This window comes from Anopheles coustani, assembly GCF_943734705.1.
Source record: "Anopheles coustani chromosome X unlocalized genomic scaffold, idAnoCousDA_361_x.2 X_unloc_49, whole genome shotgun sequence".
In the NCBI taxonomy this organism is placed as follows: domain Eukaryota; kingdom Metazoa; phylum Arthropoda; class Insecta; order Diptera; family Culicidae; genus Anopheles; species Anopheles coustani.
Window position 1 is genome coordinate 35,001 of NW_026525158.1, and position 9,924 is coordinate 44,924.

General features: G+C 53.0%; 1 non-coding gene across 1 annotated transcript; it reads right to left on the minus strand.

The window, feature by feature from the left end:
• Nucleotides 1-461: 461 nt before the first annotated feature.
• On the minus strand, nucleotides 462-616 carry LOC131270697 (5.8S ribosomal RNA). Its single transcript, XR_009179734.1, has one exon. It is a non-coding gene; the product is annotated as a 5.8S ribosomal RNA (ribosomal RNA).
• Between the last annotated feature and the right edge of the window lie 9,308 nt (nucleotides 617-9,924).

Sequence of the window (9,924 nt, forward strand, 5' to 3'; positions counted from 1 at the left end):
ATCTGGCTTGCGACTACTTTGTTTCAATGTCCAATATGTACCGTTGGACTCGGTTAACGGGCTGTTAGCCCGCGTGTGGTTTAACTCACTGATACCTTCCATTGCCCATACGCTAGTTTGTTTGTGTTCCTTTGGTCAACTTCCATACTTGAATCATTTGTGCTACCGCTGCTGCTTCGACGCTACTTTGACATCTTCGCTTCTATTTAAATAAATAAATAAGCTGAAGCTAGACATCAGTAAACACCACCACAGACACCACAAGCACGCCTTCTCCTCGTACTTCCGCCTCACGCGGGAACACGGACGCTCTAAATACTTCGAATTCCAATGCCAGTATATTGTAAACCACGGGTTCTTTAATGCTAGCGGGTCGTCGCGACCCTAGTTAACATCATGGTGCACGTCTCGTGACGGGTGTCACGGCGTAGTTAAATGTATGCGATACATTTCTCAAATATAAGCGCTCAGTCATCTGTACATCATGGTAGGTTCCCACGACGTGCAATATGCGTTCAACTTATCAATGTTCATGTGTCCTGCAGTTCACATTATGACGCGCAGTTAGCTGCGGTCTTCATCGATCCATGAGCCGAGTGATCCACTGCCGAGGGTGACTAACTTGCGTAAGCCGCCGCTGTGCGCGTATACCCGTTCCCCGTAGGGAGGAGCAAGCCGCCGCTTAGAGACGAAGCATAAAGTGTCCTCATTCCACATAGGGCAAGCTGGATGAATCCATTTTACCCAGGACGGCCGAAGCGGCGTGGACCAGGGGAGAACTGAACCTTATACTTCACACCACAGTAAGTCTACGTGTCCTCTTCCACATAGGGCAAGCTAGAACTAACTATCTTACCCAGGACTGCCGAAGCAGCGTGGACCAGGGGAGGAACACACTTTTCATGGAAACGTAAGGCATCCATGACTGCCATAACGTAAGCCGCCGCTGTGCGCGTATACCCGTTCCCCGTAGGGAGGAGCAAGCCGCCGCTTAGAGACGAAGCATAAAGTGTCCTCATTCCACATAGGGCAAGCTGGATGAATCCATTTTACCCAGGACGGCCGAAGCGGCGTGGACCAGGGGAGAACTGAACCTTATACTTCACACCACAGTAAGTCTACGTGTCCTCTTCCACATAGGGCAAGCTAGAACTAACTATCTTACCCAGGACTGCCGAAGCAGCGTGGACCAGGGGAGGAACACACTTTTCATAGAAACGTAAGGCATCCATGACTGCCATAGTGCGTAAGCCGCCGCTGTGCGCGTAAACCCGTTCCCCGTAGGGAGGAGTCAAGCCGCCGCTTAGAGACGAAGTATGAAGTGTCCTCTTCCACATAGGGCAAGCTAGAATGAACTATCTTACCCAGGACCGCCGAAGCAGCGTGGACCAGGGGAGAACTGAACTTTATACTTCACACCACAGTATTGAGTAATGTGCCCTCTTCCACATAGGGCAAGCTGGAATGTTCCATTTTACCCAGGACGGCCGAAGCGGCGTGGACCAGTGGAGGACTACACAATCATGAGGTTTGATATCGACTTGTGTGTTTCAATAGGATACCGATGGTATGGTTTGAACCGATTTGATTTAGCCATTCTGAAGTCATCACTTGGTTGAAGCGCTGAACTAGGGAGGCATCGTTTACATATATATTGGTTTTCGCATGCTCTACTAGGTTAATGTCATGAGGTTGGCTATCGAGCATGCCCAAGTGATAACTTGATTGTGTGCTTGCTTGAATTCTTCACATTTCATACCATCGGTTAGTTGTCGAATCATTCCTCGATCATAACCTTCGTTCTTGGTTCATGTATGCTCTCTTCCACATAGGGCAAGCTAGAATTAACTATCTTACCCAGGACCGCCGAAGCAGCGTGGACCAGGGGAGAACTATACTTTGTCTTGTATGCCCTCTTCCACATAGGGCAAGCTAGAACTAACTATCTTACCCAGGACCGCCGAAGCAGCGTGGACCAGTGGAGGACTATACTTTGTTCATAACACCACAGTATTGAGTAATGTGCCCTCTTCCACATAGGGCAAGCTAGAATGAACTATCTTACCCAGGACCGCCGGAGCAGTGTGGACCAGTGGAGGACTACACAATCATGAGGTTTGATATCGACTTGTGTGTTTCAATAGGGTACCGATGGTATGTTTTGAACCGATTTGATTTAGCCATTCTGAAGTCATCACTTGGTTGAAGCGCTGAACTAGGGAGGGGCATCGTTTACATATATATTGGTTTTCGCATGCTCTACTAGGTTAATGTCATAGGGTTGGCTATCGAGCATGCCCAAGTGATGACTTGATTGTGTGCTTGCTTGAATTCTTCACATTTCATACCATCGGTTAGTTGTCGAATCATTCCTCGATCTAACCTTCGTTCATGGTTCATGTATGCTCTCTTCCACATAGGGCAAGCTAGAATTAACTATCTTACCCAGGACCGCCGAAGCAGCGTGGACCAGGGGAGAACTATACTTTGTCTTGTATGCCCTCTTCCACATAGGGCAAGCTAGAACTAACTATCTTACCCAGGACCGCCGAAGCAGCGTGGACCAGTGGAGGACTATACTTTGTTCATTACACCACAGTATTAAGTATGGTGTCCTCTTCCACATAGGGCAAGCTAGAACTAACTATCTTACCCAGGACCGCCGAAGCAGTGTGGACCAGGGGAGGACTATACTTTATACTTCACACACTAGCCATACTGAAGTCATCACTTGGTTGAAGCGCTGAACTACGGCGGGGTAATCGTTTACAGGTTATAATCATATAGCTGCATGCTCATTAGTAGATAATGGAATATTGTATGGCAATATGAGCATGCCCAAGTGATGACTTTGTTTCAAGCTCAACAGGTAGGGTATTGAGTCCTCTTCCACATAGGGCAAGCTAGAATGAACTATCTTACCCAGGACCGCCGGAGCAGCGTGGACCAGTGGAGGACTCTATACTTTATACTTCACACCACAGTATTGAGTACGACTTGCATAAAGCCCCTAATGAGAACCACGAGGGCTCTCTCAATGTAGAACCACGAGGGCTCTAGTACCGATTCTCTCGGTACGGCTTGGTCCGTGTTCCTTTATGCTTGTACTCTAAGTATTAAGTATTGTGTCCTCTTCCACATAGGGCAAGCTAGAACAAACTATCTTACCCAGGACCGCCGAAGCAGTGTGGACCAGGGGAGGACTATACTTTATACTTCACACACTAGCCATACTGAAGTCATCACTTGGTGGGGGTGAACTACGGCGGTATCTATCGTTTTGGTTCGGTCTATATAGGGTCGCTTGCATGCTCATTCGAATATAATGTAATTGTGTATGGCAATATGAGCATGCCCAAGTGATGACTTTGTTTCAAGCTCAACAGGTAGGGTATTGAGTCCTCTTCCACATAGGGCAAGCTAGAATGAACTATCTTACCCAGGACCGCCGGAGCAGCGTGGACCAGTGGAGGACTCTATACTTTATACTTCACACCACAGTATTGAGTACTTCTTGCATAAAGCCCCTAATGAGAACCACGAGGGCTCTCTCAATGTAGAACCACAAGGGCTCTAGTACCGATTCTCTCGGTACGGCTTGGTCCGTGTTCCTTTATGCTTGTACTCTTAGAAAGTCTCAACCCGGAGGTCTTGACTTTGATTGTCATAGTTGGACTACGACGGGGCATCCGACCATTGCTGATCGAACACCCCTGATTCACCATCTTTCGGGTAGGCGGTACGCGTACCTCCGGACGCGGAAGTCTCAACCCGGAGGTCTTGACTTTGATTGTCATAGTTGGACTACGACGGGGTATCCGACTCATCGAATACCCCAGAAGCACACCATCTTTCGGGTAGGCGGTACGCGTACCTCCGGACGCGGAAGTCTCAACCCGGAGGTCTTGACTTTGATTGTCATAGTTGGACTACGACGGGGTATCCGACTCATCGAATACCCCAGAAGCACACCATCTTTCGGGTAGGCGGTACGCGTACCTCCGGACGCGGAAAGTCTCAACCCGGAGGTCTTGACTTTGGTTGTCATAGTTGGACTATGACGGGGCATCCGACCATTGCTGATCGAACACCCCTGTTACACCATCTTTCGGATAGGCGGTGCGCGACACCACCGACGCGGAAAGTCTCAACCCGGAGGTCTTGACTTTGTATTGTTGGATAGTCCTCTTCCACTATAGGGCAAGCTGGAAATATTCCATTTTACCCAGGACTGCCGAGGCAGCGTGGACCAGGGGAGAACTTCACGGAATCTTCAGGCATCCATGATTGCCATAGTGCGTAAGCCGCCGCTGTGCGCGTCAACTCGTTCCCCGTGAGGAGGAGTCTAGCCGCCGCTAAAAGACGAAGCATTAAGTGTCCTCATTCCACTATAGGGCAAGCTAGAATTAACTATCTTACCCAGGACCGCCGAAGCAGCGTGGACCAGGCGAGGACTATACTTTATACTTCACACCACAGTATTGAGTACGACTTGCATAAAGCCCCTAATGAGAACCACGAGGGCTCTCTCAATGTAGAACCACGAGGGCTCTAGTACCGATTCTCTCGGTACGGCTTGGTCCGTGTTCCTTTATGCTTGTACTCGCGGAAAGTCTCAACCCGGAGGTCTTGACTTTGATTGTCATAGTTGGACTACGACGGGGCATCCGACCATTGCTGACCGAACACCCCTGATTCATCATCTTTCGGATAGGAGGTGGGCGCACCTCCTACGCGGAAGTCTCAACCCGGAGGTTCGGACTTAGAGTTTTTCCCATTTAAAAGTTTTTCTCTTAGCCATACTGAAGTCATCACTTGGTGAACGATTGAACTAGGGCGGGTTAATCGTTTATAGGTATCATGTGGTTTGCATGCTCTCTTAGGTTAAGGTCATGTGGTTGGCTATCGAGCATGCCCAAGTGATGACTTTGTTTCACGCTTGCTTGATTTCTTCATGATTCCCTGTTATATAGTGTAATCATTCGAGAACAGGGAATCTTTGGTTTTGCTCAACAGGTATTGGATGTCAACTTGGTATCTAGATCGCATTAAGTCTCAACCCTTAGGTTCGGACTTGTATAGTGACATCTTGTTACGGTCTTGAGTCTCAACCCGCAGGTTCGGACTACTTAGTGTTTGATCGAATATAATATGGCAACTTGTGCCTAAGTCTCAACCCGCAGGTTCGGACTTCTGTTTATTTGGCCAATGTATGTATAAGGCAACTTGTGCCTAAGTCTCAACCCGCAGGTTCGGACTTGTGTATTTGTTCGAAGTCATGTATAAGGCAACGTGTGCCTAAGTCTCAACCCGCAGGTTCGGACTTGTTAGTGTTTCGTCAACTTTCATATGGCAACTTGTGCCGAAGTCTCAACCCGCAGGTTCGGACTTGTGTATTTGTTCGAAGTCATGTATAAGGCAACTTGTGCCTAAGTCTCAACCCGCAGGTTCGGACTTGTGTATTTGTTCGAAGTCATGTATAAGGCAACGTGTGCCTAAGTCTCAACCCGCAGGTTCGGACTTGTTAGTGTTTCGTCAACTTTCATATGGCAACTTGTGCCTGAGTCTCAACCCGCAGGTTCGGACTTCTATAGTGTTTCGTCAATTATCATATGGCAACTTGTGCCGAAGTCTCAACCCGCAGGTTCGGACTTCTGGAAGGATCACTTGGCCACTAATGATCCTTCCGCAGGTTCACCTACGGAAACCTTGTTACGACTTTTACTTCCTCTAAATCATCAAGTTCGGTCAACTTCGATAAAGCAGACGCGGTTCACGAGGATCCAGCGAACGATCATCTCCAAAGACCTCACTAAATAATCCATCGGTAGTAGCGACGGGCGGTGTGTACAAAGGGCAGGGACGTATTCAACGCTGGCTGATGACCAGCACTTACTAGAAGTTCCGAGTTCATATGGACCATTGCAATCCATAATCCCTACTAAGTGAGTATTTGAGTGATTTCCCGTTCCTCTCGGAATAGGAGACACGCTGCTACCCACATTGTAGCACGCGTGTAGCCCAGAACATCTAAGGGCATCACGGACCTGTTATCGCTCGATCTCATTTTGCTAAACACAAATTGTCCTGCTAAGCAGCGTACCGTAAGTGCACTTGCGCACACGAACAGCGAAGGTGTCAGGTCATACTCCACCGAAAGGTCCTAACCCGTTCCAATCGGCATCGACGCATTAACGCTGACTGCGTTCTAGTTAGCATATGTGAGTCACGTTCGTTATCGGAATTAACCAGACAAATCAATCCACGAACTAAGAACGGCCATGCACCACTACCCTTAAATTTGAGAAAGAGCTATTAATCTGTCTCACCTCCATAAGTTCGGACCTGGTAAGTTTTCCCGTGTTGAGTCAAATTGAACCGCAAGCTCCATTTCATTTTTTTTTTTTTCATCAGGGTTCAGAACTGTATTTCTCTTAAAATTCTAAAAATCATATCACAGTTTACAGAAAGACAATTCCTACTCCCTACTCTCGCCCGTTATGGTGCCCCACACGGCATGCACCTACACGGTAGAGCCGTGTGGGGCGGGCGTCTGGCTGTCGAGCCACTATCTATCTATTAGGCGTAGGCCTACTGGGACTCGTCCCCTGGTGATCATCTGCGCCGTTGGCGCGCACTTGCGCGGCTCTCCTGCCGCTCTGCTCGTCGCTCTGCTCGTCTCGTCTGCCGTTGTCGAGCGTTCCTTCGCTCTCGTCGAGCCTCCTGCAATGACAGTTGTGCCTGTTGTAAGGTTGCCGCCGTTGCTGCCCGGTTCTCTGGTGCCGCATCGTGATGTCGGAGGCTGGCCACACGGACGGCCATAGTAGCCTCGAATACCCTCGTCGGCATCCGGTCACGACGAAGCTCCAGGCGCCTGATGTTATCCTGAAGCTGGCGAGCCACCCGCCTGAATTCCACGCGCGTCACCTCGTCCATGGCCAATATACGATCCCTCAGCGTTGGGTCGAGGCCGAATCGGCCCTCTCGCCGCCGCTGCTGTCGTGCTGCCTGCTCCGCCGCTCGCCGCCTCTCTCGATGAACCGCTCGTCGAGCCTCCACGCCGCTTTCGATTCTCCAAACTCGCTGCAGCTCGCGGGTGACACTGACCGCCGCCTCTTCCACACGCTCCCAGGCGTCAGGATCGTGCAGCATGTGGTCGAGGAGCGTGTCAGCCGTCACCGGCTGAAGACCGTGTCCCGTGAGGAGCCGTTCACGCACTTCCGCGAACCGCGGGCATTGAAACAGCACGTGCTCTGGTGTTTCGTCGACTCCCGGACAGGCTGAGCAACACGGGGACCGGGTGAACTTCCTGGAATGCAGGTACTCCCTGAAGAAGCCGTGTCCTGTCAGCACCTGCGACAGGTGGAAGCCCACCCGTCCGTGCTTCCGGTTGACCCATCTGTCCACGTCCGGGAGGACTCTGTGGCTCCATCTGATGAATCGGCTTGACGCCACGCCGTCCTGCGCCAACTCATCCCAGCTCTCCTGCCAGTTGCGCATTGTCGCCGCCCTCTCCTCCTTGCGGATCTCTGCTGGGGTGCCACCGGACTGCTGCTTTCGCTCGTGGCAGCGGTGATCCTCCTTAATAAGCTCGACTATAGGTGGTATACCAGCAACCAGCGTAGCCACGTCGTACTTTACGGTCCGGAAGGTGCTCGCGACCATCTTGGCTGCCCGACTCTGCACCCGGTTCAGCAGACGTCTGTTGCTCTGTATACGCGTAGCCTCCCACCAGACCGGGGCCGCGTATCGTAAGATGGACGTCGACACATTAGCGAGGGTCCGACGTCGCACACTGGAAGGGCCGCCATGATTTTTGAGCAGGTGACACAGTGCTCGGTTTATCCTGTTGGCCTTTTCCGTTACCGCCTTCACGTGAAAATTCCAGGATAAGTGATCCTCCACCTGGACACCGAGGTACCTTATATGACGCTTAGAGCGAAGCGTGGAGCCCCCGACACGCACTGGCACCCTCGGATGGCCCTGCCGCAAGCAGCTCACCATCACCATCTCTGTTTTCTCCAAGGCTAGGGACAGCTGGTGGTCCGCCATCCACCGCCGTACTGTGTTAATCGCCCGGGTCGCCAGCGTCGAAGATTCTCTCGGGGTCCGGCCTGGCACCAGCAAGACGATATCATCCGCGAATCCAACTATCTCCGCTCCCGGTGGTAGCTCCAATCCGAGGACTCCGTCGTACATGGCGTTCCAAAGGGTGGGCCCCAAGATGGAGCCCTGTGGAACGCCGGCGGTGACGGGCCTCGAAACATGTCCGGTGTTGGTGGAGTAGTGGAGCACTCGGTCACGAAAATAGCTCCCGATGATGTCCAGCAGCGCCTGGGGAACGCCTTTGGCCTCCAGGGCCCTCCCTATGTTGGTCCATCCTGCCGAGTTGAAGGCGTTTTTGACATCTAGTGCAACCACCATGCAGCACCTGCGGTCGCGTTGGTTGGTGCGCTTAAACGCCATCGCTCGTTGTCCCGCCTTCACCACCTCCTGGATCGCCTCCACCGTCGATCTCCCCTTACGGAAACCGTACTGGCGGGGAGAGAGGCGAGGACCACCTGGCAGTGGGGCCTCCAGGTGATCGTTGAGACGATCCAGGACTATGCGCTCGAACACTTTACCGACAGTGTCGAGCATGCATAGGGGCCGAAAAGATGACGCCTGGCCCGGTGGTTTCCCTGGCTTAGGCAGCAACACCAATCGCTGCGCTTTCCACGCCACCGGGAAGTCTCCGCTGTCCAGCAGCTGCTGGTAAATGCGCCGGAAAGTAGCGGGAGACTCTCGGATTGCCGCCGTGACTGCACCATTGGGGACGCCATCTGGTCCGGGGGCCTTTCGGGGGTTCAGCCTGGCCGCGATCGCTAGGAGTTCCTCGTCGGTGATTGGGCGCAGTGGCGGTTCCTCAACGCCCGGCCCTGGTGACTCCGGCCACTCCATGGGGGGGTGCGTGGGAAATAGCTCGTCGACTATGCCTCCCAGTACCTCGGCGTCGCGTTCCTGGGGCAGGCGGGCGCCCTTCACCCACGCCGTCACTATCCGGTACGCGTCCCCCCAAGGGTTGTCCTCTATACTATCAGCGAGCTCCTCGTTGCAGCGCCTCTTGCTGGCACTGATCGCCTTCCGGAGACGCTTCTTGGTGGCACGGAGGGTCGCCGCGCGCAGCAAACGAAGCGTTGGATCCCGCGTGCGTCGGAGAATCGCCTTGGCTCGCCGGCAGCTCTCGCGTAGCTCGGCGATTTCCTCCGTCCACCAAAAGACGTGAGTGCGGTTCCTGGAGTTCATCCGAGGCATCACCTCATCGCACGCGCGCTGCAGCGTGGAGACGAGGGTGGCCGGATCCTGCGCAACCTCGTTGAAGTTCAGCAAGCGGAGCGCCTCCGTGAACAGCTCGGCTGAAAACACCGACGTGTCCCATCGTCGACTCGGCCTCGGGGGTGGTTGGTCTGCTCTAACCGAACGGCGCGTTGGTGCTGCGGGGATGCCCACGGTGTAGAACAGCGGCTGATGGTCGCTCGCTGTGTAATCCTGCAGGACGACCCAGTCCTCCCCGCCCGCGATGCTCCTGGACGCCAGACTGATATCATTCACCACCGGGGGGGCAACGGCACTCCCCGTGAAGGTCGGTGTCCGTCCGCGGTTCAGCACCCGTAATGATAACAGCTCCGCAAGGGCGATGATTTCGTGTCCCCGGTTGTTGGTGGATTGGCGGCCCCACTCGACCGCGGCCGCGTTGAAATCGCCGGCCAGGACCACCCGCTGCCGTCCATGTGCTGCTATCTGCACCGCCTCCATTAGTACTCTGAACCGGGGGAGATCCCAGGATGGTGGGGCGTAACAGCTAATAAAGGTGATGCCGTTCACCTCCACCGCCACCATCCCTTCCGCGACGCTCACCACTCGCTGGATCGGGAATCTCCCCAG